We start from the raw sequence: 9,034 nt of genomic DNA on the forward strand, positions 1-9,034 counted from the left end.
GGACATCCACTCCCCCATCTCCAGACTACCCCTTTCTCCATCTGGAGCAAAAACCGAGGGTCTCCCATGCCCTATGCATTGGGCCAGTGACAGCTTGAGACAGCCCCATGGTTGTCATGGAGGCCATGAAGTCCTGAGCAGGAACACTAGAGGCAGCCTCAGCATGGACATTGAAATCACCCAGAAATCGTTCTGGGCTCCTCCAACATCACAGCCAAGACGACCTCTGCCAGTTCAGTCAGAGAAGCTGCCAGGCAGCAGGGTGGATGGTACGCCAGTAGCAACCCTAGTTTCATGTCTCCTTGGCCCGACACCAGGTGCAGGCCCTCACAGCCAGCTCCAAAACAAAGTGGTTTCCTGGTGACAGAGATGGAAGTTCTGTAGACCCCACCATCCCTGCAACCTGTGCTGGTGTTGCACCGAGTATCCAGATGGGCAAAGCTGGGTCAGATCAACTCCTCCCAGCTCACTCACCCAGGTCTTGGTAATGCACACCAAATTGGCACCTTCACCCACAATCAAATCATGGATGAGTGTGGTCTTATTGTGTACCAATTTGGTATTAAACAAAAGCACACAAGGCTAGTGGCAGCAGATGAGCAATGAGGAACCTGTCCATGAGAGGAGTGGGAGTGAGGAACAAGCTGTAAATAGCCTTGCCCTTATCTTCTATGGTAGTTCACCACCTCCCCATGGCTATACCTCCCTCTACCCATGATCACTGAAATTGGGGTGGCATCGCCCACGTTCCTCCTTACTAAGACCACCAACAATACCTACTTAAACAAATTGTTCCAGTAGGCTTCTGAGAAAACAGGAAACAGTCAGACCCACCCAATATCTTTCACACAGGGCACATCTACTCCCCCCCCCCGTCTCACACCAGGGAGGGCCAGCCTTCTGCCAGTTGCAAACTCTCACTCTGGAGGCATCTGGTGACTTTCTCCCGTCATTCATTTCCCTGCACAGGCTCTCACCCTGCACAGGAAAAACACATGTCTCCCCACTACCAATCTTCTCCAGTTTGGTTTTTTTAAAAATAGAAGGGGGTAGTGCCCTTGCCCTTGGGACTCCCCAAGGGGAGATTGCCTTTGGTGTTTCCCATTCAGTGGTGACCGCACCAGCAGCAGACCTGCTACCCAAAGGCAGCCAGGCTTTTATGCCCCCTGACCCAGCCAGGAGCTCATGCAAGAGGCTGGAAGATTGACTGCAGCCCCTCTCTGGAGCCAGGGTCAGGCAGGGGGTCCCAGTCCTTGCAGCACTTACCAGGGACGTCAGCTATCTCAAGAGACAGAAACCCAGGGGAGCGAGCGAGCGAGCAAGCAACCACTCAGGTGCGCAAGTACCCACTCTCAGAGCAGGGCTTCTACAGTCCCCCAGTGCTGCAGCTGTTCCCCTTGTATCTACCTCCCACCCCACACCTCAGTACATAGCTGCCAGCCTGCAAGGGTTTTAATTCCCTTTGTATAACCTTTTACAAGGTTCCAGACAGCAGGGAATGTTTTTGTTTTGGTGGTTGGTTACATGTTCTAGGTTTTGCTGGGAGGCATGCACACAGAGGAGGAATGTGTTGTGCAGGGCTTTAAGTGACACCACACTCCCGTTTTTATACTGGTATGGTCCTCCACTCCCCCCATCTCTATTCTTTCACGTATAGTTATGGGAGAGGGTAGGGGGGATATCACACTTATGTCTTGGAATGTGTAGGGGTTAGATGACCCAATAAAATGTAAGTGGGTGGCAGATTCCATCTGTAAACTTCATCCAATGTGTTTTTCTTCTGGAAAATGCACCATGCCTCTCAGAGGTGGCATCTCCTGGGACATAGGTATTTTGGTGAGCTATACTCAGCTTTGTACTCACAACTCTTGGGGTGTGGCAATACTTTTTGATGATACCTTACCCTACCAGGATTCACAAGTAAAAAGGGATATAGATGGGAGGTTCATTTTTGTCAGAGATTCTTCTGAACCTTTACGTTTGCTTCCCTTTATGGCCCAAATTCATTGCAATGGCATTTTTGCAGCATACTTTATGCCTCTTGACAGTGTTTAAAGGAGAGATCCTGATTGGGGGGGGGGGGCTGAATATATGTCACGAGGAAGGCATTGACCACAGAGGGTGTTTCTGATTTCTTCAACCAAGGAGCAAAAATCCCATGATCTCCTACGGGATGCATGGTGGGAATGGCAGCCACCAAGCCAGGCCTTACTGTTTGCTGTTCCCACCACAGGTCCTTATCCAGGATAGACTTCTCTGGGGGGTAATCTGCTACAGGCTTGCGATGGTCCAAGATTGATATCTGATCATGTTCCGTGGTGGTCAACTTGAAAATCCATGTCTTTGCACAGTTCTCGCAAACTTGGTACCTTAATTCCTCCATATTAGCCTCAGGTCTCTGTTCAGGATCTTGCAAGGAGCCATTCAGCAATACTTTACAATTAGTGTGTCCAGTGGCCCACCTCACCCAATGGCCACCCCCCTCAGGACCTACCTACCTACCTACCTATTTATTTATTTATTTATTACGTTTATACCCCGTCTTTCTTTCCATGCAAGAAACCCAAGGCGGCTTATATGTGGTTCCCAGGCAGTTTCCCATCCAGGCACTGACCAGACCTGACCCTGCTTAGCTTCAGCAGGGAGCTGGCCTCATGTGCCTTTGGACCATAGCCTGGGACTTAATTGCAGGCTCTAGAACAGCAGTAACAATAAGATGACTCTCACAGAATCTCTCTATTGATTAAAAGAAATTCCCTTGAGGCCTTGGATATGGAAGCTGTACCAAAATCTTTGGTATACATGGAGCAGACATTTTATGAGCATGGCAACAAGAATTCATGGCAATGGGCCAATGCCATTGAACAGAAACAAGCTAAACACCATTACTTTGATTGGCCATGGGTACTAAAATCAAACCTGCTCTTTCAAGGGTTGCACTCTCCATGAAGGAGCAGGTTCGCAGTTTGGGAGTTCTCTTGGATCCTGCCCTGCTGCTTGAATCTCAGGTGGCTGGGTAGCCAGGAGTGCTTTTGGCCATCTCAAAATGGTCTACCAGCTGCGTCCATTCTTGGAAGCAGTTGACTTGGCTACAGTGACACATGCTTTGGTGACATTGAGGCTTGACTACTACTGCAACACACTCTACGTAGGGCTGCCTTTGAAAATGGTTTGAAAACTGCTGTTGGTTCAAAATGCTGCTGCCAGAATGTTAACTGGAGCACGGCGCAGGGAACATATCATCCCTCTGCTTTACTGCCTCCACTGGCTCCCAAGTTGTTTCTGGGCCCAATTCAAAGTGCTGGTTTTGACCTTTAAAGCCCTAAACAGCCTTGGGCCAGTGTATCTGAGGGACCGCTTGCACCCACATGCTCCTGCCCTGGATCATCCGCCTCTGGTCTCCTCTGCATGCCAGGAATTAAAGATGTCAGACTGACAGTCATGTGCAAGAGAGCCTTTTCAGTTGTGGCTCCTAGGCTTTGGAATTCACTGCCTCAAGAAGCCCATTCTGCTCCCTGCCTGATGGTTTTCCGGAAACTTGTAAAAACTATCCTGTTCCGGAGAGCCTTTGGGAGGGTCTGATGGGTGAGTCTGACACTGTCTCTACATTTTTTATTTTCTCTTTTTTAATTTTCACCTTGTGGTTTTTACTATAATCTCCCCATATTTGTACTCATATGGCCTGAACCTGGAGGACAGTACCACCACTACTTAGCTTCTGCAAATGAAGCCCCTCTGAGCATTCCATCCTCAAAGCTCTATAACTGCCACCTTGGTAACAGCATTTGTATGTTGGCAGCTGATGAAAGCGGAAGCTGAAACGTTTTGTTAATACAATAAAAACCTCTGTTTGGTTAATCACAATTACGTTCATATATATATTTATATACACATGTATGTTTCTCATTTTGTTTGTATATATATGCTTATTGTATTTTATGTATTTTAAATAATTGTATTTTATGTATTTTAACTTACTGTTTTGTCTTGTGTTTTTATTCTGTATAATTTTATTACGCCTGTGTGTGATTTTATTGTAAGCTGCCCTGAGTGTGCCATTGTGGGGTAGACGTGCGGGATAGAAATATTTTAAATAAATAAATAAGATCTCTGATCCTGGTGATATTGCCTCCACCTTTGCGACATACTATGTGTCTCTTTCTGCTTCTCAGAATCCAATTCCTAGGCAGATTGAAGCACTCCTGAATGCATTTTCTCCAGAATTCAAAGGGATTCTTAATGATAGACTCACAGCAGAAGTACATGGTTATAACGAAAGATCTCCTGGTCTGGATGGATTTTTGAGTGATTTCTACAAGCACCTCAAGGGGTCCTTGACTCCCCATCTGGTGGCTGTCTTCAGCAGGCTCCTAGATGGGCATAATATGCCTGAGCCATGGTTGGGAACTAGGATAGTGGTCCTTCCAAAATCAGTAGAGGACCCAGAGAAAGTAGAATCTTATTGTCCTATCTCTCATCTCAGCCAGGACCAGAAACATTCCATGACACTCCTTGCAATGCATTTTAGTAGATATAGTGACTCATACATTGGTCTCTCCCTCGTCCCCAACTGTCACCACAGGAGCATCTCCAGAACCATCTTGCCCTGAGGGGAGTGAGAACCGTAGAATAGTAGAATTGGGCCTATAAGGCCATCAAGTCCAACCCCCTGATCAATGCAGGAATCCAAGTTAATCCAAAAAACACAAGGCAAAAATGCTGGAGAATGAGTGTAAAAGCAACAGTGTATAAATGCAAAACACTCTGACAACTCACAAGTACAAAAAAAACCCCACACTGATAAATGGAAACAGATTGGTATGTAAATACAAAATAAATAAATGACAAGTGAAGCAAGACTCTGAAGTATATCAGTAATGAGCTCTCCGAGATTGCAAACTCATTTTGCGTTTTCTCAAATACTGGAGGACATAGGTACATAGAACAGATAGCAGCTATCAATCCCTCATTGCCTCAGTTGCATTTTTTAGCCAAAGGTATCCTGCTATACATTCTGAAAAACATAATAAACAATTGTTTATTTTTTAAAAAAATATTATTTTCATTAAATAATGTTATTAAATGAATGACAGAATATATGAAAATATAGAAATACCTGGTGGATTATATCATATTACAACATATGGCAGCAGTAGAATAATTGTTGTTTGTTGTTATATGCCTTCAAGTCAATTACGACTTATGGTGAACCTATGAATTAGCAACCTCCACTGGCATCCGTTATAAACCACCCTGTTCAGATCTAGTAAGTTCAGGTCTGTGCCTTCCTTTATAGAATCAATCTTCCAATTGCTGCAAAAAATACAAATATTTTTAATATAAATACTATGAATTAGCATTTGCATTTAAATCAAAATTAAAATCAAGGATACTTACCTATAGTCCACTGGCCAAATAATCACTTAGCCCAGTCAGGGTAAATGTTTGAAAGCTGCTTAATGACAGAGTTCAAACTGAGGTCTTATTAGGAGTGTAGTTGCCAAGTAATAAACATACACAGCTGAAAAGAATGGCTTCTCTAAGAAACATTTAAAGGAACAAACTCCTGTACAAGGAAAGAATACAAAGGCATTTATAAAAACACAGATAAACCAAGTTTATCATTCAATCCAACTGGAGACATGGTGTGGATCTAAAACACCTCTCGTTGTGCATGTAATAAGTCCAAAGACAGTCATTAATGTACTAGAATGAATATTTTCAATAGCAAAAAATAAGTCAGAGGACCCATGTGTATTTTCCAAAAAATGCTTTGTTAATGGGGCTTCCAAATTACCCTTTCATGTCCTAGATCTGTGCTCAATCATTCTTATTTTAAGAAGTCTAGTAGTTTGACCCACATACAATTTATCACAGGGACATTTAATTACATAAGCAACGTGAGTGGAATTACAGTTGGTAAAGGACCCAAACACACATTTTCTATTGCTCTCTGAATAGTTTCTTTAGAAACTAAACATTGAGCACAGCAAGAACAATGTCCACATTTATAATGTCCAATGAAGCCTTGCAACCTAGATGTAATATCTAGGATATCTGAATGAACCAGTTTGTCAGCTAAATTCTGGTCCTGCGATAACCTACAGGTGGAACAATTTGGTATCCTTGTAGGGCTGCACAATGTGTCAATGTTTATTAACAATGTGTTTAATGTTGTAGGTCAGATTATTGAATTCCACTGGCCAAAACAATCTATCAGTTTTGATATTAGGATGTCCTGAAAACAATCTATGTCTGGAAACATTGTGTGCCCTAAATCTAGATTCTTGCACTGCTTGTTTACGAAAGCCTCTATCATATAATTCTAAAGTAAATTGTGCTTGTGATTTATACTATAGTTCTGTAGTACAATTCCTTTTTAAGCCTAAAATTTGCCATATGGTAAATTATTCTTTAAATGTTTAGGATGACAACTAGAATAATCTAATAGAGAATTCCTATCTGTGGGTTTGGAGTAGCCTGTTACACAAAGTATGTTCTGTATATGAATGTCCAAAAATGCAATTTTAGTTAAATTCATATGACAAATTTAATATTATCATCAATAGTGTTGATGCAGCTGAAAAAAATATTAATAACAGAGACCCCAGAAAACAAAAATGTTGTCCATATAACATCCAAAATATTTGACATTTTTGAAAAATGGATTATGACTGGGATTCAAAATTGTGGTTTTCTCTAATTCAGTCTAATATAGATTTCCTATGTTAGGGGCTACTGGACTGCTCATAGCAACGCCTTTTACTTGAAAGTAAAACTGAGTGCTGATTTTAAAGTAATTCTTCTCTAAGATGACCTCCAATAAATCTAAAAGAAAATGTGTAGGTGGATAAGTGGAAGAAAGAGACAAAAACAAACATTCAGTAATGGGTCTGACTTCATCATGGGGGGTGGACATGTATAAAGAATTAACATGCATTGTAACTAGAGAGGAGAACCTGTCAGTCTATGGACCTTCAATGAAATGTGTTGTATGTCTGATGTAATATGCAGAGTGTGCTACAAAATATGAGAAAAAAGGAGTCCAAATACTGTGCCAGAGTCTCCAAAATAGAGCCTAAACTTAGAGCTTGGAATCATAGAATCATAAATAGTAGAGTTGGAAGGGGCCTAAAAGGCCATCAAGTCCAACCCCCTGCTCAATACAGGAATCCAACTTGAAGCATACCTGACAAGTGGCTGTCCAGCTGCCTCTTGAATGCCTCCTGTGTTGGAGAGCCCACCACCTCCCTAGGACATTGGTTTTATTGTCATACTGCTCTAGAGCCCATTATTACGTGTCCTGCACTCTGAGATGATCTAGAAGAGATCCTGGTCTTCTCTTGTGTTACAACCTTTCAAGTACTTGAAGAATGCTATCATATCTCCCCTCTTTCTTCTCTTCTCAAGGCTAAACATGCCTAGTTCTTTCAGCCTCTCATCATAGGACTTTTGTTTCCAATCCCGTGATCATCCTCATTGCCCTCCTCTGAACAGGGGTGTGGAGTCGGTACACCAAACCTTCGACTCCAACTCTGACTCCTCTATTTTTCTTCTGTCCAACTCCGACTCCACCCAAAATTGCTTCCAACTCCACAGCCCTGGAAAGGGCTGTAAATGTCTTTTTTAAATTGGAAGCTGTCATAGGAACATTTTTATCGCTGCCTGAATATGCACTGATCTGGGCATCACAGCATTTGTCTTCATCTGGGTACTGTGTCATACACTGACACACAAAATGTTTTCCATCTTGAGTTATGGTGAAATGCTCAACTACATCTGACTTCATGGGAAGCTTCTTTGACATTTTGAATTTATATTTTAAAAAATTTGTCAATCAAAATTTATTTTGAAGTCGGAGTCGGTGTATTTCTACCAACTCTGACTCCAACTCCACCCAAAATTGCTTCCGACTCCATGACTCCGACTCCACAGCCCTGCCTCTGAACACTCTTTCAGTATGGTTGTGTAGACAACTGTGGGTCCACCTGATAGTTGTTCCATTCACCTACATTTAGCTTGTCAATCAGGATATCATGGGGCAGTTTATCAGAAGCTTTGCTGAAATAAAGATATATTATGTCCACAACATACCCACAATCTACCAGGGTAGTTACCCAATGAAAAAAATGAGACAGCACTAGTCTGACAGGATTTGTGATGTGTGAAATGCTGGATGACTGGAAAAGAGCCAATGTCCCTATTTTCTAAAAGGGCAAAAAGGAGGCACCTGGGAACTACAGACCAGTCAGCCTGACATCAATCCCTGGGAACATTCTGGGCAAGATTATAAAGCAGTCAGTCTGTAAGCACCTTGAAAACAATGCTGTGATTAGTAGAAGCCAACATGGATTTGTCAAGAACAAATCCTGCCAGACTAATCTTATCTCATTTTTTTGATTGAGTAATGTCCCTGGTAGACTGTAGGAATGCTGTGGACATAATATATAAATATTTCTGGACCAGGCTGGCTTTGTGCCTGGTAGGCATTCAATTTGCTGGTTACCTAATGTGATCAGGCATGCTAAGGTCACCCGTAATCCACTTGCTCTGATAACGTTCAATGCCTTCAAGGCATTTGATTACCTTATTTATTTATTTATTTATTTATTGTATTTGTATACCACCCCATAGCCGAAGCTCTCTGGGTGGTTTACAGTAACTAAAAACATTAAAACAAATACAATTTAAAACAGATCTTATAAAAACAATTTAAAACACAATTTAAAAATTTAAACAGTATAAAACACATGCTAAAATGCCTATTTATTTACCTTGAGTGGCCTTATTTACTAAAACATTTGGGACAGTACCAGGTTGGAGAAAGTGGGCTGAATATGACTGCTAAAGTTTACTCCCCCACAAGGACAATAGTGCATGTCAATAATGTGGTTTCAGTTCCCTTCTTCGTGGCATCAAGTAGGGCTGACCCCTGACCCCCCTCCTTTTTATTTTGTCATTAGAACCCTGGCCATTTTGCTTTGGGGCAATCTTTCAATTGGGGGACTGTGAGGTGGGGGTACTTTCAAAGCTT

General features: G+C 42.3%; 1 long non-coding RNA gene across 1 annotated transcript; it reads right to left on the minus strand.

Moving 5' to 3' along the window:
- Nucleotides 1-3,591: 3,591 nt before the first annotated feature.
- LOC133370655 (uncharacterized) lies at nt 3,592-5,528 on the minus strand. The gene is made up of 3 exons (XR_009759180.1): nt 5,398-5,528; nt 5,117-5,313; nt 3,592-5,014 (listed from the first exon to the last, which is right to left on the minus strand). It is a non-coding gene; the product is annotated as an uncharacterized LOC133370655 (long non-coding RNA).
- Nucleotides 5,529-9,034: the final 3,506 nt, after the last annotated feature.

This window comes from Rhineura floridana, chromosome 15 (assembly GCF_030035675.1).
Source record: "Rhineura floridana isolate rRhiFlo1 chromosome 15, rRhiFlo1.hap2, whole genome shotgun sequence".
Classification (NCBI taxonomy): domain Eukaryota; kingdom Metazoa; phylum Chordata; class Lepidosauria; order Squamata; family Rhineuridae; genus Rhineura; species Rhineura floridana.